Below are 21,679 nucleotides of genomic sequence, written 5' to 3'. Positions count from 1 at the left end.
TTGACACAACAACCAAAGTCAAGGGAAAATCCATTCCGATATTCCATTAAATTCTCAAGCCATAGCCATCATGTTTCTTGACTCCTCAAGAAGAATTGGAGATGCACCCACATTTGGACACACTTTTTTCCAAAACCACCAATGATTTCTATAAGAGAGGGAGGAACTTCCAAGACCAACCAGTGAAGGCAGAAAGACAAACTACATCGAAGCAACTGTTGTTACATCATTGCAAAAATTGGACTTTCTGGTATCTAAGACAAAATAACTGCAACAACGTCATCAAAGGCACCAGTATAAGGCATCCACATTGTGGTGCGAAGATTCCTCTAAGAGATTTTGCTACATGTGATACCAACATGTGATACTAAAAAAAAAGACATACTGGTGCACAAATTTGTTGTGTCATTCATGAAGCGGTGGGGAAATCACATAGAGGTGGTGATTTTTGCTAAGAAATGGACTCAAAGAGAACTCTACTGGTTAGACAGGCTTGATGTCATTCAACCTACAGGGATGAATGAAGAATTTCACTTGGGAGAATTCCTCCGAGAGTAAGACGGTTCTGTTATTTTCACACAACTGCAACACTTAAAAATATCACAACCGAACACATGTGGCAATAGCCTTCCCCGGGGATCGAGAAGTCACAAACAGAACTTAGACTTGAACACTACATAATGCGATTTGATTTAGGACTCGAAAAGGATGAAGTAACGTGGGGGCCATTTTGAGTGGCCCCATTAGATTGAAAGCTGTAGAGAGTGATGATCATTCAACTGGATTTTGACCCCTTTATTTGGACCCATTTGCCCTTTTCTCCAAATGTTCACTCTTTCCGAATTTTCATAATATATCGCATGTGATTCGTGTCCCCTTTGGTACACAGAGGTTTCATATTATCTAGGGGAGCCACCCATGTTCCCCACACCTAAATAATAGGTTTAGGATATTCTCTTCCTTCCCCTAACACAGGGCTGTTATTACCATAATGTTTTTAGCATTAGGAGATTGATCTCCAATTGATACCATCACCCACAAAGTTTACCGCTGGATTACTGATGTAGTTTACATATGACACAGTGATGTAATACGTACGGACGCTATGTATTTCTAGCATACACATCTATTACTGCGTCACAGTGAAGAATAAATTCCAAAAGAGCTCATTCACATGATATGTTACGTATTTATTGGTGGCCCTTAACAATGACATGTGTTTCGGCACCCTTAGTGTGCCTTCTTCAAATCAGGGCAATAACTGATGTTCAAAAACTATATACATAATAATAAAGAGGTGGTGATTGACTCTTATCCAAAACTAAGAATATGCAAACTTAAGAAACAGCACACGAAGCAGACTCCCATTTCCCCAAGCTCGCATGATATTTAAACACAGGGATAAATTAATTTACCGTAAAAAATTTCAGACTGCATTACGAACAAGCGCACGAAGCACTCGTGCCATAGCACTACTTTTACTAGAGTGACCTTAATGATTATGTGATTACAACTAATGGCAGATTTGTTATACAATTAGTATCGGCACATACTATAAGATGTAGAAGAAAATAGATGCCAAAACTAGTTGAACATACTATTATTCACCTGTCAGATCAAGATTACACATTTCTTACCTCTTGCTTTCTAAGCGCCTGTAATCGGTTTGAGTCTGATGGGACTCCAATCACCAATACGACATTTTAGAGCTTTTGAAGTTCAACAGATAGGTAAGCCCAATCTGATTTTTGTATGTATAAAGACATTAGCAACGTAACCTAAACATGCACTCATTTTTCTTTTTTTCCACTTTTCTCCATTTTTTCTTTCTTGTTTTACAAACCCTTTAATACCACCCTCCCGCCCTCCCATCTCCCTGGTCCTTTATCTTATCTCACCATTGCAACCGGGCAAACTGATGGTATGTTTACAACTTTTTAACACCACATGCACCTCTATGTATGGTTATACACCTATATGCAATGTTGTCATGTGAAATTAATACAGTGTATGCCTCATATCTATGTAACACTATTGCGTGAAAATGGATGCTGTGATCATGGTTACTTTGAATTACTTTCAATTACTCTGACCACATGATGTAAAATATGATTGGAACGTATATCTGATTTTGATTTTCATTTTTTGAATTTGTTTTTGTTTTATATTCTTATTTGTCCTCACACTTTTGTTTCAAACTTTGTAATGTGCTCACACCATCTCTTTATTATTATATATATAGTTTTTGAGCATCAGTTATTGCCCTGATTTCAAGAAGGCACACAAGGGTGCCGAAACACATGTCATTGTTAAGGGCCACTAATAAATATGTAACATATCATGAGAATTAGCTCTTTTGGAATGTATTCTTCACTTTGGCGCAGTAATAGATGTGTGCAGAAACTTTTTTCGTGAATGATAACCAATACATTCGAGTTAGATGACTTGACATTTGTAAAATGTCTATCTTGTTTCTGAATACTGATGATATTATGCTTTGTTTAAATTACATGTTCTGTCTAAAAGAACTTGGAAATACGTCTTACAATTGTATTGCTCCTGAAGAAGGCTAATATAGCTGAAACGCATCAAGCTCATCGCTATTGAATTGACTAATTGGCTGATTGTTTAGTTCTGCCATATTTTTGTCATTCAAACATTAAAAGTTGTATACAGATACATAACAAATTGTGCATTATTTAATACTTTGTAAACTATCTATTTGGATACCTGTGCCTACATGCTATTACTTCTGACTAGATACAGTTAATTGGTATGCATGGGGCATGAGGGTTTACTTAAACAGGACATTCTCTTTTTTTCTGTATGCCCACGACATGGAGGTGATAGCTTCATTCTAGGGTGTGATGGACACACATTTGTTGGGTTGTCAAGTTGTACTGTAATGATATGTATGCCAAGTTGATGTCTTCCCTCTCATGCACTGATATCCATTTCGGATGTGGCATTCATTGGCTTTTGAAGGGAAATGCACTTTTGTGGCATTGACAAAGAGGTGGGCTAACATGCTGTCTCGGGCTAAAAAACATCAAGACTTTCTCCAAGAGGGAGAGTAGGTGTGACAATAGACCTGCCAAAAGAGCTAAACAGGTCTATTTTGCAAAGCTTTTTAACTTAGTCTCAAATCAATCCAAAAAATGAGTAGAACCCAACTAATTTGGAAACCCTTACAATCTCATATTTAGCAACCTGGCAATGATGCATTGATATTGTGTTATTCTCTGTCTCTGAAATATCAAAAAGTTTGTAAATCCATGATCAACAAACCAGAGCAATCAGAATGGCTTCCATTGAGACCTCCCCCAAAGTCATTGTTTACCATATTCTGATCTTTACGAAATAAGAAGATGATATGGCTAGAGGTGGGACTGATGGAGGAAACGGGGGTGTGCCCTGGACATTGGGATAGGGAGCAAGAGAGATAATTTTTGTAACTTCTGTTAAAGCACAATGGGAGTTTTGAAAAGTATCATTTCATAATGATTAAATACAACCAACAGAAACATCTCTGCATGCAGTGCCTCAGGACACTTAGCTGTCGCCCCTTCACTTCAACATTTACATGCACATGTACTAGAACAACAGCAGGTGCATGTTCCAATTTTTATGTTTGATGGTTTTGCATACGGCACACTGCAAAATGAAAATTGCTGATTTGCACATGACATGCAGCACTTGGAATGATGGTACACATGTTGTGGAAAAATGGCCACTGACTATTCTGGTGAATTGGTGAAGTTATAGATAGAAAACAAGCAACATGACAACAACAAACCAACAACAGTACAAGACTTCAACACAAGTGAGAACCCCCCTCCTTCCATGCACCATTTTCTCATAGTCAAAGGAGTACATGCATTTTAATGGAAGGGTAGGTACAGACAGGACAAGGGGCCTCATTCCGAGTACGGCGCTAACCAATGGCGCTATTAACGCCTTGGTTGACGCCGTACCCGGACCGGCAGCGCCTTGGTGGTTGGCGGAATTACCGCCCCATTCCAAGGTTGGCGGGGCGGTAATTCCCCAATCCCCATTTACCCTTCCCCATTCCCATTCTTGCCCCATAGGGCATAATGGGAGTGGGGAAGGCGTCAATTACGCCACCGTAAATTACGGTGGCGTAATTAACATCAAGGTCCCTTAGCGCCATGGTATTTAACGCCTGCTAAAAGCAGGTGTTAAAAGCACCATGGCGCTAAGGGAACTCGGAGTATGGCGGTAAGGGATTACCGCCACCGCTCTCGTTAGCGGTGACCGCTATCCCTTACCGCCATACTCGGAATGAGGCCCAAGGAGTCATATTGAAATAATTTTACAAGCAGGAAAGAAAGCCCTATTATACCAGTCTTGATACCTGCTGTGTTCTCACATTTTGAGACAGTGATATCAGGAAGGACAGCATACACTCACACATTTAGTGGAGCTGAATTTGCTCCTCAGAAGTTCACACACAGTCTGCGGTAGGAGAGCATGTGTACAGTATGATGACTTTTTCTGCTAAATCCGCTTTCCCTAAGAAAGTGGGTGCCTAAAACACACTTACATATGCCAAAAGGGAAACACATCAGAAGCAAGAGATGTAGAGGCGAGCATTGCTACACACTAGGCAAAGACCCTTCATGGCAAGAACATGCGCAATAAAGCCTAAAGTCTCACCTCGCACACAGACAAGAAACAGTTGTTTAAACATGGCATTTTGCAGTACCTACTCGATATTATAATTCCACAGTGTGCTAGGGGAGTACATAACATTTTCAATTGCAGACTTTCCCCCAATTTCCTCTTATGAGAGCTTCACTCCAGTCTCATTACATACCTCTTTGGAGGGAACAAAAATAACATCCAGGCATATGATAATATATTATTTCTTCAGTAGCATGACAGTAAAGTACTTGGGCAGCCTGAGAGATTTCAGAGTAGGTAGTGCATGCTCGATAATAGAGACATTTACAAGTCATCATTAGATGGGACAGACTCAAGATTTGACCAATAGACACACCCAAAGGTTCCAATAGACCCTTACTCCAAGACTGAAATGTGCAGGATGCCTGAAGACTGTTATGATGGAGAATTACAGTGTTGCAAATGTGGGTGAAATGTCAGTAATATTACTTGCCTAACGGGGTATGAAAGTACAGCATTCAATTTTCAGGACTGTGCAGATGTCTCCTTGTGAGACTAGAACAATGTTGGAGTATGAAAGTACAATACTCACTTTTCAGGATTGTGCAGATGCTTCCTTGTGAGGCTAGGACAATGTTTAAAGCCACATGGTTCTGAAGCACAATGGTTCAGATGGCTACTTTTTCTCGGGATAATAGAGTCAAGGAGGATGCTGTGGCTTTCGAAATACCCTCTACTCACTGTGACAAGTGGGCGAGTTGGTCTCTGTTTACCTTAATCCCAAGGGCTTGTATGAGATATCCTACACAGGCAACAACATCTTCCTGGGCAGTGCTTCTCCTGGGGGTGGGGCTGAGCTGGAAAGGTGGGAATATGAGGCACTGTGGGCAGGATATAGCCCATGTATGAAAAGCAGCAGTCACAGTGAAGTGATAATACATCAGAATTCTGACAATAACAGACATATTGCCAGACAAAGTGTACACTAGGGCCAATCCTCAAATGTCCAGGTTCAGGAATCAGGGCATGGCACCAGCACAAGAATTAATGGATATAAAATAAGGTCTGTTAAGTTCATCAGGGCAGGTGATGTGCAGGGCACAAGTGGCAAAAGCTCGCCAGACCAGAGCTTTCAGTTCAACGTTGTATAGGCTCCGAGAAGTTGCAGCAAGGTAAATGCCACTGTTCAAAAGTTCCAACAGAGATCAGTTACTGAGCAAAGAAGTCCTTAGTCCATAGTTAGTAATCAGAAGTTCAATCTAAAAGTTCCAACTAGAGATATGCAAAGTACCAATGGCACCTGCATATGACCAGCAGGCGATAACACTAAGAACCATAACTTGCGGGTATAGGTGAGTCAACAGCGGTGGCTTTGCGAGTGCACCACTACCTCAGGGGAATATATCATCATGGAGGGGACAAATCCAGGGTAGAGTGACCTAGCCAGTTGTCACTTTGTTCACAGCAACGTTTTCTTCGCAGCTCTTTTGTGGGATTGCAGCATACCTATTGGGGTGCTGCCTTGTGAGATCCAGGGGGTCAGGCAATGAAGGTAGTAACCCAGATGTGCATGTCTTTATCAGAGTTGTTCCCTCCAGGGATTTGAGCGACTGATGATGGAGCCTTACCAATAGCTGCCGCAGGGAGCTCACTGTGTGGAAAAGGTTTAGAAGCTGTGGGTCCTGATGCAGCATGTGAGCATACTAGGTGATCGAGGGCCATTGCCTTGTCCTCTGATACTGGCTGTACTGGTGCAACAGAGCTGGAAGGGTCTGACATCAGCAAAGGGACCAGCGTCATCACTGGTGGATGTGACCGTGGTTCTGTTGGGGCTGGAACCAAGCCAAGCCAAGGAAGATCGGTCTAATCAGAGGTGGTGTTGTCGACTGGGATGACAATCTTGCAACGGTGTGCTGCATTAATCCAGGCTGGGATCCCAACACATTTAACTGCTGTGTACATAAGTAGGAGGACCTAGAATTGGCTACTGCATCTATTCAGGACCACAGATTTCTGCTGTTAGGCCAACACCAGGACCCAGTCTCCTGGCTCTAAAAGGTGGCAGGGCTCAGCAGCTGGTTCACGCAGGGCTCAATGGACCGCAGTGTGGAGTGATCAAACAGTTTTAATCAACATGCAACAGTTTTAGAGAACAGTATCATCCCCTAATGGCAAACATTGGGTGTGGGGGACTGCTGGTGGTGCAGTTCCCATTCTCATGCAGTGACCTGTGAGGATTTTGTGTGCAGACAACTTGTGTTTACTCTAGGGATTATCATGCATGGCAAATAGAGCCAAGAGCAAGGCGGTGGGCTGTTTCAACCCTGTTTCTTTACACTTTTTAGACAGTCTTAACTTAAAATCCCTATGCATTCTACATGTGCTCTGGACTAGGCTGATAAGTGCAATGGAACTGTTGAGCTGTTCCCAGAGCTTTGCACACTTCTTTAATAGCCTGACCAGTAAAATGGGTGCCTCTGTCACTGTCTATGCTGAGGGGCAGTCTGAATTGGGGTATAAACTCTGCAAAGGGTTTCTTTTGCCATTGTAGCAGCATCTGGGTTTGTACATGGGAAGGCCTCAACCCACCGAGAGAATACATATACCATCGTTAAACAATAAGTAAAGTTCATGCAGGTGGGGAGCTGCATGCATGAGGGGACCATATGGTACAGGACGCACAGACAGCCTTGAGAGGAAACATATCCTTTCCATTTAGCAAAAGAGTAAGAATGTATTCAATAAGGCTGTCTCGAAAGGATAACTCAGAGTCAACCAGGGACGTAATTTCACCAAAATGCCAGGAGTAGCGGAAGTGACATGACACGACCCTTGACCTATGATGATATCACAGGAAGTGATGTCACTTAACCCCACCCTAAAGTGTCATCACAGGAAGCGATGGAACAAGACCGCTCACCCCTTGACAAAACCATTTCACCCCTTAACAAAACAGGGAGTGGCATCACATAGCATTGTTTCTAAGTACACTATGAAAAATATGGTTAAGATATCATTCTAAAGAGATATACATTTCATACAACAATAGATCACCATATTTATTGTTAATATCAGTGTGTATAGGCCCATATTACCAAATTACTTTGAATGCAAGCAGACGTCCAAGGCCAAACGATATGATATGTTATTATATAGCACTTACCACTTACGCTTAAGCGCTTCATATTGAACAAATATTCATACAATGGCCCTCATTACGACCCAGGCGGTAAGTTACCGCCTGGGTCGTACCCTTACCACCATGGTGTAAACTATGTTTACACCATGGTGGATGGCGGATTTACCGCCCCATTCCAAGGTGAGTGGGGCGGTAAATCCCCATTTCCCATTTTACCCTTCCCCATTCCCATTTTTGCCCCATACGGCATAATGGGAATGGGGAAAGGCGCTAATTACGGCACCGTAAATTACGGTGGCGTAATTAGCACCAAGGTCCCTTTGCGGCATGGGTTTTAACGCCTGCAAAAAGCAGGCGTTAAAATCACCATCCCGCAAAGGGACCTTGGAATCAGGCGTTAAGGGTTGGCGCCGTTTACGGCGCCGTAAACCCCTTAACGCCTGGGTCCTAATGAGGGCCAATATCACCCAACCTGTTGGTAGTACTCATTTATCAACCTCAGGAGGATGAAAGACTGAGTTGACCTTCCTGGGAGTCGAACCTGCAGCCTGCAGATCACACACATATTTCAGCAGCCAGTGCTCAAACCACTGAGCTATCATAGCGACTATAGCTATAAGAAAGCCAGCCACTCCAGAAACAAAGAGACACATGCTGCTGGCCACAGCCCATGAGCCACAATTATTATTATTACTATTATTTTTTTAGGGGTAGCAAGGGAGACCACAGAGATAGCAAGGGAGACCTCCGGGGTTGCAGTTGCGACGGCTGGTGACCCCTAAATGATGTCCCTGGGGGCAATGAGCTCGCCTTGGAAGAAAAATGGCACAGAGCAACACAGGTTCAATCCCTGGGTACACGCTTAGAAACCTCTCGGTATTAAGTGTGCTATAAATAACCAATCACAATTACAATGACTCATTATTTCCATTCCACATTGGGGTGCCCCTTGGTGTTAAATACCCATGCTGCTTCCTGAAGACTCCCAAGTCATGCACAGCCCAGTTAGCATACATGGAGTGATTATATATCATGGCCAATCTATCCTGGACCGAAGCACAGGCACAGTTGAGAGTTACAATTTCAGCGACCTGTGCAGATCGGGCAATGGGAAACGATATGCTTTTTAGATGGTAAAGGGGGTACATACAGAATAACCAGAGACCAATTCTCCAGTTGCTGGCCCACGTATGCACAAGCCTTCAATGAAAATAATCAGATTGGGGTTCAACAGGGGCACATCTGACAAATCAGCACAAAGGGATATAGCCGTCTCAATAACAGTCTGACAATCCTGTGGTTCCCTGTCCTGCTGGATTGGCAATAAAGAAGCAGGTTTCACGACTGAACATCAGTTGAGTGTTAGATTAGCGGCATAAATAAGCAACTTTTCATATCGGATGAGACAGGAATTGGACACATGCTGTGTCTTTCCTTTAAGAAGTAAAGACAGCACAGCATGAGGAACTGCAATCATGACAGGGTGAACTTCCACTAGCAAGTCAGTCTTTTCTATCAACAAAGCAGCAGCTGTAATGGCTTGCAGGGTGTTTCCTGGCTACTGGATCTAAGGCTACACTATGGTAGGATATGGGCTGATAATTGCCACTTTGTAACTGATTAAACACACCTTGAGCAAAACCATTGCATTCATCGCAGTATAGCACAAAAGGATTACTATAATCAGGCAAACCTAAAGCCAGAGCCATTGCAAGTCACTCTATGGTCTTGCTCCCAATTACATTCTTCTTTGGTCTCCTTCTATACCCCAACTTGCTCCATTCATTCACAATCCCAGTTTCTACTATCTGTTCCTTATCCTCCTTGTGCACAATCTCATTTCCATTCATTTTCTCTTCTTTCTCCTTATCAATGGATTTCTCTTCCTTTCCCTCTCTGCTCTACTACTTCTTACCCTGTTTTCCGTTCTTCTCTAAGGAACTATCTTCTTCAATCGTAATGTTTTCTCTGAAAATATTTTGTAACTGAATCAATCTTCATTTTATTTGACTGTAATTTTTTTGTATAGTGCTTTGGAGTAAAGTGCTCAATAAATGCCAAATAAATGCAAAAATACAGAAATGTGGTTGCTTAATGGTGACAAAAGTATCTTCTGCTTCCTGAGACCATGACAGAAGCTCAGGGATCGAATCATGCAGGAGGTTTTGAAGGGGCTTAACTATGGTTTAATATCTCAGGACCCACTATCTGCAGTAAATAACTATCCCAAGGAACCCTCTCATCTGCTTTCTGGTCTCGGGTTTGGGGACTTTCTGGATTGCTGTAATCCAGTCTTGGTATAAATGTCTTTCTCCCGCTGAAATATCATGGCCCAGGTACGGTACACAGAGCAGACCCAACTGTCATTTTTCTTTAGATGTCTTATGACCCTTTTCAGCAAGTGCAATCAACAGAATGAGAGAGTCTTCCTCACATGCTTCCAGGGAGGGGGAAGCTAGGAGCAGATCATCTATGTACTGCACCAGCATCGACCCTCTAAGGAACCGAAGTGAGTCAACATATCTCTCTAAAATTTGGAAGAATATGGTAGGGCTCTCTACCGATCCCATTGGAAGACAAGTGAATGTATACTGCGTGGATTTATGGGTAAATGTGAACAGATGCTGGCTGTCGGGATGCACAGGTATGCAGAAAAATGCTGTACACATATCTACAAAAGCAAGGTACTTGGCCGAGTAGGTAATGCATGACAGGATACTAGCCGGGTTAGGTACAACGGGAAAAGCTGGTAGGACAACTGCATTAACTGCAACCAGGTCTTGGATATAATCATAAACCTCTTGACCTGTCTCCTTTGTGGGCAAAATCAGAGTAATGCAGGGACTACTAGTTGGTACAATAATACCTTATTAGAGAAGGGATTCTATTACAGGGCAAATGTCTTTACAAGCCTGTCGTCAAATAGGATGCTGAGCTACACATGGCAGTGGCTTAGGAGGATTTATACTAATTTTGACTGGCTAAGCATTGACCATGTAACTAGCAAACTTTGCATGAGTTGACCATAATTTGACTCAGACTCAGCCCAACAATCGTTGTTGCAAACAGGGAGTAATGGCCCAGTCCCCAGTGTTCAAATGGGTCATGTCCTATAATACTGCAAGTACCTCTTGCTCTCTGTGAGCAGGGATGTCATGGTGTACACAATCTCAGGAACAGTAAATAGAGCAGGTCAGTTTAAACAATAATTCTAATCCAAACAAATGTACAGAAGAACAGGGACTCAGCAAGAATGCATGTTGGTCAGACACTGGACCTATCATGACCATATTCATGGAAACCAGAGGCTTTTAATGTGGAGTCTGATGCTCCCATGTGGGGCAGTGGAATCAATTCATCAGAGTGGTGCAACAAGTTCGTAGACCCCTTAGCAATCCTAACCATCTGTCTGGAGTGGTGCCGGTGAAGGCTCGGTCCTAGTCATTCTTCTTGGCGTGGTTGCTTTTCCGCCTCAACCATCTTACTGAGGCCAGTGTGGACACTTGGCTTTCCAGTGTCCAAACTCTTCGCAGTCATTACACTGATCACTGCACGTGCGTGTGTAATACCTCTTATCAATCTGCCCTGGTTCATGTGATTGGGGTGTTCCTGTCCCTCTTCTTCGTCCTCACCATCTTGGGGTTGGGCAAAAACCTGCCCTTCCCTAGGGAGGTTGTAAACTCTGTATCTGCAAAGCCATAGGTTTGGTTTCAGTCGTTTCTTTCTGTCTTTCAACCTTTTCATGGAAGTGCTGTGTAGCAAATAAAACCTCTACCGAACCCTTTCCTTCCCAACCTATTAGCACTGCATTCATCCCCTCCAATACCTTAGGTTGCAACACCATAACTAACTGGCCCACCATAGCTTAAGGCACTATAATGGCTGCATTAGTGATCCCAAAGTATTGTTCAAAACATTATTTCACACCCTCAAGATATTCTGAAGGATTTTCACCCTTGGCCTGCTTACATGCATTCATTTTAGACCTATTAGTCTTTTGAGGTCACATTTCAGTGATAGTTTGTACCAAACTATCAGTAAAGTATTTCAGGTACATGGAGATGGCAGGTTCTTCAGTTGGCCAGTTGGTGCACACTTTCAGCACTGTACATTTATCTGTGGGCAGAACTGCTCACAACAATTGATTCAAATAAACACACTTAGGGTGATAGAAATCTATCATAACATGAAGCTCCTCTTGGAACCTTATGGGATTCTCTTGTATCTTTTGGGAATCGATTAACAATACCGAACAAATCAGCAGCTCTCCAAGGGGCATGTACAGTACCTTAGGTATCCCCTCCCCAGGGAGCTGTCTGAGTGGGAATTCACCAGTATTGGTATTGGATGTAAAATCGGGAACCCTTCAAACGTGGCTAAAGAAGGTGAACATTTTGGAAATCGGTGCTCATAATGTTTATTGGGGTGGACCGATGATAGGTTGGCAGTTGGGTAGAGTCTGGACTAGCCAGTTGATGGTTGGGTGCAACATTTAAAAGGGCAGGGTTATTACTGGACCTTCTGCAAGGCCTTGAAAACCTGGCTGTTTGCCTAAATGGACTTCCTCTTACACATGCCATAAAATCTATGCTATAAATTATTAACCTGAATTGATGTTTTTATCTGCATGTACATGTTATGTTATTCACTGTCACGTTCATTAAGTTATTATGCCTTATGTAACTGGTTTCACAACAGCACGCTGGAGCCTCAGGGTGTGGGTGCATTACAAATGAAAAATAAATGCATAAATAAATAAATAAGTGTCCAAAATATTGTCTGGAGTTTCCATTGGCGGTGACTCCCCTTGGATTAAAGGATATAAATATTTGTACCCAGCTTTGTGGGCCAGTACCTGCAGGTTGCAGTACTCAGTTTTCAGGGCTTTAACTAGCTCTTGGAGTTGTTCTTGGGTGTTTTTCAGTGCCTGGGTCTTAGACTCAGTTTGTCTCTTAGTAGCTTGGGTATAAAAGTCTAGCTGGCTGTCCCTTTGCAATTGTTTTACACATGCACTTTTCTTTTCTAACGCCGTATGTACATTTTTTAAACATCTTTTCTAAGTCAAAGGCGCCTTCCTGGGGTGAAGTGCCTCGGTGTCTCACTCTGTGTATGTTTGTGCCATGTATCCAGGTACTTACATGGTTTGGATGAGTAATGAGTAAACATGAAGTGTGCCGGACCTCCTTTAGGAGGAAGCAGCACTTATCTAGACTGACCTGAACCCATTCTCACAAGGAAAAAACAAGGTACGACTTGATACAGATCGAGGTCCTCTCCTAATTCTATCTGAATCAGGACATTATCCTGTCCCGGGATGATAGCTCAGGGGCAACGGGCTCGCCTTGGAAGCAAGACGACACAGAGCACCACAGATTGATCCCCGGGTCCGCGCTTAGAAACCTCAGGGTATAAGCGTGTTATAAATAACCTATAATATCATATATCATATCATATCCCGTGGCTGCTTGGTACAGCTCATAGTTGACCGCTCTGCCACATCTACCCAGACCTCTGTTCCTCCCCCCATATAGACATTTCTGCATCTTATTGAAGATGAACAGTTAGTGTGCATTAGCACTGATAACTGAAATATCTGGAGGATTGTCCAGATTATTTGCATGCAGCAGTGACAAGTATATAAATATCAGTGGGGCTCATGTCCCTATGCTTGTCACTCAGGTACATGATGAATCCATATAGATCTACACCATCTGAGCATTCATACAGAGTGGAGATCATCAGTGGAGGCTACCATGAAAGGTGTGCCAGGTGTCATTGTAAATTGATTCCTCCAGACATCACCTGTTTTTCTGTCACTGAATATGTGTATATTTTTAATGCATATAGCCACAACCCGTAGGAGGCAAGCCTCTCAGTGCGCATCAGAATACTGAACTTAGTGAGAGGCTTCAAGATTTCCAGCAGAGGTGCTCATTTTGGAGCCCCTGGATAATAAACAGAGGCACTAAACACCTCAATTTAAGCACCTGGAATTTTAATTGTTTGTGAAGCCGGAGGGTGGATATGGAATGGGAGTTGCATTTCCATCTGCCGTTTGCCTCCCGCCTTCAAAAACAACACCTTGGTTTTATGACAGAATGCCACTTGCATACTGGCGTATTTCCTATGCAATATGCCTGCTTTTGTCACCAGCAAAAAGCAGGGGTGTGCCATAGGAAATCATTGTAAAGGAAGTGTTTACTCTATTTGCATGCCGGAGTGTAAAAGAGAAGTGTAAACAGGTTTTCCTCGCCTCTTTACACGTCTCATATGCATTCTGCTGTGCAAATGATGAGAATTGCTTAGAGGGGACATGTTTGCATGTATGTGCAAACGTTAGCAGGCCCCCATGGCCAATTTACGCTCATTTTGAAAATGAGCTCCAGAGTCTGGTTTAGAGTTTCCTCATAGAAATCCCACCCAATGGAGTAAATCCAATGAGAACAGCGCAGGTATGCAAAAAGGCACAGGATTTTATAGGATGTTTAAATAATTCTTCAAACAGACTGACCAATGTTGACAGTATTAAAGCCATTGTGAATAGTGCACAACTGTCTTTTGAATGATTTGACAGTGTTCTATCCTTGTGACAAAGTAATTTTAATGAGAAGGAAACACCAGGTGGAGCCTTTTCAAAATTATTTTTGCACAATATGTGTGTCTTGCTTTGTAGTTATGAACAGACTATATCTTGCCTTATACATCTGACTTTTATACTGGCTTTTTTCATTTGCAGGACACAGAAACAGTACTTGCTGGACATGTGAAAATTCTGCAATATATGTAAGTACGTTTCTGTTTAATTTCAGTGTGTGCGTTATTTCACACCTTGAACAATGTTTGCCGGCAATTTTTTAAACAGTGCCTGGACTAAAGGAAGTTACCATCTCTCATCAGCAGTCAAAAGAGTGTACATAGTTTGACCTATCTCTTTCCCCGATGGCTCAACCATTTAATCTGAAACTGAGCCCAAAGGTAAAACAGGTCTAGTATTGATAAAGTGAAGAAAGCAGTGACATATAGTTCATACTCTGTAGTCATGATCCACAACTTAGTAAAATTAGCCGATGCGCTTTTAACTACTACTGTTTGACTCTGCGACCACAGTATTCGCAAAGTATTTTTGTTTGTCGCATCTTCTTGGAGAAAGGCAGTAAAAAAGCCCAAAAATCGCTTATGCTGATAGTGATCTCTAACTCCAATAAAGACAAGTGCCAAGTGATTGGGCCTCATTACGACCCAGGCGGTAAGGGATTACCGGTACCGGTAAGGGCAATGGTGCCGGTAATCCCTTACCGCCCTATTCTGAGGTCCCTTTGCGGGTCCTCTCTTAACGCCTGGTTTTACCAGGCGTTAAGGACAGGACCCGCAAAGGGACTTTGGAGGTAAAAACGGTACCGCAATTTGCGGTACCGTTATTACCGCCTTCCCCATTCCCATTGAGCCCTATGGGGGCAAAAATGGGAATGGGGAAGGGCCATGCTGAATGGTGAATTACCGCCCCCGCCAACCTTGGAATGGGGCGGTAATTGCTCCATTCACCATGGCGGAATCAGTAAGGTTACGGCGGCACCGCCTGGGTCGTAATGAGGCCCATTGTGTTGCACAATACTACTTATTGCATAGTATAGGGCCCTTTAGGTCATGTTGTGGTGCCCTTTAGATAGATGACACGTGCTGGCCTTTCTCAAATCAGGGCATAGTTATTGTTTCATATCCTTGATCCATTGTCATGATACATGTACATATTGGTTTGAAAAATGACATCATTAGATAAAACATGGTGTGCAAGCATACATTGTAGATTGCATTGTTAAACAAATTGTCATGCCAATTAGCAAAGTTGCAATCAATTCGGTAGGCAAAAGTGGGGTAGAAGTGTGTTCATAGAAGACAAGGAGAGCCACAAATCAAAAATTGAAGTTGGAAAACAAAAAAAGTAAGATGATAGGCATGAAAAATGACATGAAATGTCAAAGTCATCATAAAACATCAGAAAAACAGAAGAGAGATAATATGAAACATCATTTAAGAAGGCAAGGAGAAATCTGTGTAATACAATCCTGAGAATACAGGAGACTGATAATGATACATGGTGTACATGTACCCACCCCTCATTAAATTAAGAAGGTGTGAAGAGGAAGCACAAAGTGTGCCTGCAAAATAACAGTCATTGAAGATTTGGTTTATTTTCTGTTAATGTGTTGCTTCCCTGTTTTGCACAAGCGTGGACATGCCTTGGAGCTGTTTTATCAAAATAATTGTAATGAACAGGATTTTATATGTAGCTTGTTTGAATATGTTAAAGCTGCTTTTTTATTATGTGCTTGTTCTAAGTGAATATTATGAAATATGATACATGTTTTTAAATGTTGCTATCTTAATGGAGACATATGATTAAATAAACATTGAGTGAGTAATAATGGTCATTACATGGTAGGCCCAAGTGATATCACCCATTACGCAAGTGACAACCGACTCACACATAACTAGTCGGGATGTCTTTAAACCATCTATGGAAGTGAAACTTGACATCAATTCTCATGAAATCTGTAGGCCACAAAGTGCGCTGGGAGAATCTCCCATCTCGGGCTGTCCTCAGAACCTGATTGATGGTCGAGAAAAAAATGGCTCTGTTGAACATGGGATCCTTAAATAAACATGCATTAGATATACATGATCACCTTACCTCTCACGACCTAGACATTCTCTGTCGACCGAAACTTGGTTAACAGATGCCAGTGGTCCAACCATCGATCTGGCAGTTCCAGAAGGATGTTTGACCAACGGAATAGGGCAGTGACTGCAAAAAAACGCTTTCAGTTCTTCGACAGCATGAGTACTTTTCAGAGATTGCGAAATTTTGCATTTAAAAATCACCCCCTCCCCGTGTAGTTGTATTAATCTGATTCTGGTATACCGGCCCAAGCAGCACATGACCAATATTAACAAGGACCTACTACAAATCATAAAACCTATTGATGGCCCAAATTGTTCAATGTTATTAGTGGGGGACTTACATTGATGGCTCCATAATCCTAGAGATAAAGAAGCTAGCTTGGAAGATGCACTCTTGGCCTTGGGATGTAAAGTGGAAAATAATGAGCTTGACTGGGTGATCTCTAGGAATCTTGATGTAACCATGAAGAGCACTACCCAATGCCTATGATCTTACAACTGCATCGTGGAGTTTACCATCTGCCTAAAGCAAACAACAAAAACTCCTCCAAAGTCGACTGTAACCCTGTATAATCACAATTTTAATAAGGTGACACTCCTCCACCTCAATAGTTGTTTACAGGAAATGATGTTATCTACTAACAGCATAGACAGCCCAGAGACACTGGTAGAAACCTATAACAATATTTTGACCAAGACACTGAGCGAATTGCCCCTCTAGCAAGGAAATTTGTGAGGGATAACAAAAACCATCACAAATGGTTTTCAAACAATCTACTAAACCTGAAAAAAACAGAAGAGAAGCGCAGAACATGCATGGTTAACACATCCATTAGCACCAAATAGAGGTAATGGGAAGGCCTTGGATGCAGACTATATAGCCAAAATAGTTACAGCGAAAAGGGACTTCTTTAAGAAAGAGATTACAGGAGCTGAGAACAACACTAAGAAGTTTTTTGAAATCCTGAAATCTCTAGAGAAACCCAAGGCATTGATTCATTCTTTTCACCCTACTGAGAAGACTGTAATGACGGTCAACAGGCATTTGGAAACAAACTGAAAACAGCCCAAGATAAAATTGAAAGCGAGTTAAGCAAGACTCTGAATAAGCATGTCTGGCCAGCAGGTGTCCATAAACAGCTGACAGGACAACCAAACTTTTCCTTCAGGCATGTAACTATCCCTGAGACATAATCCATTCTGGCTTCAATGCACCCTACTTCATGTAGTAAAAATATAATTGCAGTGAAACCTATCCTGGACAATGGTAAAGAATATGCTCCTTTCTTCTCCAGGTTGGTAAATTCATTCTTTGATCAAATCTCAGTCCCAGATAAAAAAGAAGGAGGTCACCATCACCCCTCTGGTGAATAAAGTAGGTTAAAATCCAAAGGATGCAGAAAATCTAAGGCCCATTACCAATTCACATTTTCTGCTGAAGATCTTAGACATGGTGGCCATTTATATTCCACAACAAGCCTTCAGGGTTCAGATTGGATCGTAGTAAGGTGATTGCTCTCCTGGATCTACAAACCAATATGTTAGAGCTGATGGATCAAGGAAAAAATTGTTTTTTGGTTCTTCTCGGCTTGTCCGCACCTTTTGATCTGCTGGATCATGATCATCTGGCTGACATACTATCTAAAACAGGGAACAGTGCGCCACAGGCCATAAATTGTATTCATTCATTTTATACGGAAAACAATCATCAGTCTGTCAGTCATGTGCTTCATCTCGTTTGGCTGCCATGCTTTGTTGAATTCCACAGACAGAATGTCTCTCTCCAACACTTTTCGATCTATATATTAGACCTCTCTGTAGCCTGCTGGAATCATAAAGTGTGACATTTTCCAACTATGCAGACGATACCCAGCTGATCCTGAAATCAGCACGATTACGACACTGACACTAGGAACCTGACTTCAATCCATGGGATGATAGAGCAATGGATGAATGAAAACTGGCGCTGCCACAATGGAGCAAAAACTGACCTGTTATGGTTTGGCAGCACAGTGACAAGAGCAAAGCTGGGGAGTGAATAGCAACAATTTCTCATCAAAGACAGTCCCATGACTGTAGCGGGAAAAGTGAAGACTCTGTGAGTGTTTTGACGCCTCTCTTAGCACTGAAACACAGACTAGTTACCCAGTAAAAACCAGAAATGATTACCTGAAACTTCATAGGAATAGCAAACCCTTGATTGCAGAAGTGAACAGTGCTTCGCTTGGTTGAGCCATTATTCTACTGCAACTTCATATATATTGGGGCCAGGAAAAAATGCATCCATCGCTTGCAAATTCTCCAAAATAATGCAGTGTGAATTATCAAGGGTACTCCTAGGAAAGAACATATATCATCAGGGAGGGAATCCCTACACTGATTGCCTATTCCAGCCTGCATCCACTTTAAATCAGCCACCCTAGTGCACAAGTGCTCATATGTAAAAGCACCTATATATCTAAAGCCTGTATGTTCATCTACAGCCCCAAGCGTGCCCTCAGGTCAGCACACACTGGAACAATCAAATATCTTAGGTTTAAGAAGGCGGGGGAACTTGGTAGGGCCTTACCTACGAGGGCAGCCCATGTGGGGAACTCATTCCCAAGCACGCTCCATTTGGAAAAAAATGTAAAGACATTCCGTGCTCAATTCAAAACCCAAGATTTGCAGTTCCTTTATATTAGGACCTGTTTGTTTAGTCTGGTTGCTCGGCAACCTCGCACTCAGAAGGATCGCCTGCACACACTGTAAGTACAGACATTACGCGGCTCTTGCAGAGCTTTATTTCATAATGGCACTGTTACCGACCGCACGAAACCTGTTAGCAATATATTACTATAGGCAATTCACCACCTGGCCACCTCTGTGCCTAACGGGAACTACTTTAAATGCAGCCTGGCTGTTTATGATCACCAATATGGCATTGCGAACATGTTCCACTCCACACTCGCATGTAATCAGAAATGGAGCTATCAGATAATGGGCATAGCTGATGTACCTATACATACATATTGGCCCAACGCTACTAGTAATGATAGATAAGCACTGAGGCACTCATAAATAGACAATATCTCACTTGTCATGGGTATATACAACACCTTAGTTATTTGCTGCAACAACAAAGGCATTGCATCTCTAGTGATTGCTTTCACCATTCACCCCTTGGTCTACTGGTCATGTATTGAAAACTTACCGTGCATACATGAGACTTACTCCTCTGCTTGCATTTTTTGATAGATTCCTATCCCCATCAGGTATGTTGGGGAAAACCTTAATCTTATCATTAGTAAAATGATGTCATATGTTAACAAAAACAGATATGAAAACCTCTGATTAGCTGATCCTAAATCATTTCTATAACGTAGTGACACATTCTCTTTTGAAATCTCACATCACCCCATCTTGTTTGTTCATTCTTCTATATAGACACATCACAAATTAGCCTGTACTCTCTATCAATCTTTCTCCATCCTGATGAAGGCCGTTTACCTGTGACACCGTAGTCCGATGACTAGACGGCCGAAACACACTGTGTCGACCTGATAATAGAAACAACTGTCAGCACTGCTAAAACCAGGGCAGGCCGGACAGCAAAGAAAATAAATTGACAAATAGACACTGCAGCTCCTCCTACTCCTCCATGACACCCCATGAATTTGATATGTGTGTCCTGTTTCTAGCGCAATTGTTCTGGAAACAGAAAGAAAATAAACATACCCCATCGTCCTGCAGAGGCCTGCCATGCTTCAGTAGTGAAATGCAAATGGTTGCAGCTTTGCTTCCATTGCATGGCCTTACTTTTTCCCCCCAGTGACCTCCAACTTCCCCAGACTTATCACCAAAAAATGTCTTAAAGTTTGCAGGAACAAAAACACACAACATCTGGGTGCGTCAGTGACATGTTCTCCCTGCACTATTCATTAAATGCTATTTTTGTCCTTGCACAATTTATCTTGCACCTCTATGCAGAGGGGTTTTGGCAAATGTTCACATGTTGTTTGTGCGCACACAAACAAATTCATACATTTGCAAATGTTCTTTAGACTTGTGCAGCACAAGAGCACCACTATAAACACATACAACTTTATTTGCGTCTGGTATTAGAGTAATTTCAGTCCTATTTTAGTACTCACTGAAACATCTATGACATACCATATAATGTACATCGAGCTATTTACCCCACCCTCTCTACCAGCCAACCCACAGTCTATTATTTGTGTATGCACTTTCAAAAACAGCTGTTTTCCCTTTATTGCCACACATGGCAGCTCTGGGCAATTTGAACCCAGAGTTTGTTCTGACCTTACCAAAGTTTGAGTGCAAGTTTCCAAGGGACACACAAAGAGTAAATAATAATGCTGTTACACATTGGACTTGAGACACTTCCCACATTGCACAAGACAGTGAAGGACTTTTTTGTGAGTTAGTATGTGTGCAACGGTTGTGACTGTCACAGGAAAAAGCGACCCCTACAACAATTGTTGCACTTTTTCATTGAAAGTCCACTCCCAAGGGTCAAATTGCATAAAGCTGCATGTCAGAAATGTGCATTAAAGCAATACCATCTTTCGATGGGATGTGAGAGAACTACATTCCTCATGTTCCTAACATATATTCTAGTTGAAGAGGGAGGGGTCCATGCCTGCAGCAGTTTTCGTTGTGTGCCTATGATTCTGAAACTTCTGCAATATTTTCTTTTTTTCTTTTTTTTTCCCTGGCCAACAACGTTTTAAAAAAAAAAACTTTATTGTGCATTTGGTTATCATACAAACCTTACATTACGTTCATTTTAATAAATATCAATTCATGCTTATAAAATATGTTAAAATATTCAAATCCATCTAAATCCTCAAATTAATATCACACCAAAAAGGAAAACATGATCAAAATAATCCAATGTTAAAATAAATACATGCAGCACACATCCATTTCCCAAAATGAATGTTCACAAACTCACATCAAATCACATTGGCCTATTCAAATAAGTTGAAGAGAAGATTTTAAACATGTTTAAGCAGCTCATGTCAAATACGATAAGCAGCAGCAGTGATAACAATGTATTCAGCTCTGAAGAGTGTGTTCCAAAACTGCCCAGTTTCAATTCGTTCAATACACTCAACAGATGGATCATATTCTTTGACATATAAGAGTTTTAACCTAGGGCCCATTGTCAGAGTATAGCGGTCAGTTTCGCTCTCTAAACAGCAAAATCGATAC

General features: G+C 41.9%; 1 protein-coding gene across 3 annotated transcripts in view; it reads left to right on the top strand.

Annotated features, from left to right (window-relative positions):
* HTR1F (5-hydroxytryptamine receptor 1F) overlaps positions 1-21,679 on the top strand; it is a 3,723,175-nt gene that overhangs the window by 1,560,806 nt on the left and 2,140,690 nt on the right. For all 3 annotated transcript variants that reach the window (XM_069636780.1, XM_069636779.1, XM_069636781.1), the window contains one exon: positions 14,520-14,566. The gene's annotated coding sequence lies outside the window, so the exon portion shown is untranslated. The remainder of the gene's footprint in view (positions 1-14,519; positions 14,567-21,679) is intronic.

This window comes from Ambystoma mexicanum, chromosome 7p, assembly GCF_040938575.1.
Source record: "Ambystoma mexicanum isolate Mex_15411 chromosome 7p, UKY_AmexF1_1, whole genome shotgun sequence".
NCBI lineage: Eukaryota > Metazoa > Chordata > Amphibia > Caudata > Ambystomatidae > Ambystoma > Ambystoma mexicanum.
The sequence above is the reverse complement of the archived record's forward strand: the minus strand, read 5'-3'. Positions and strand labels throughout refer to the sequence as shown.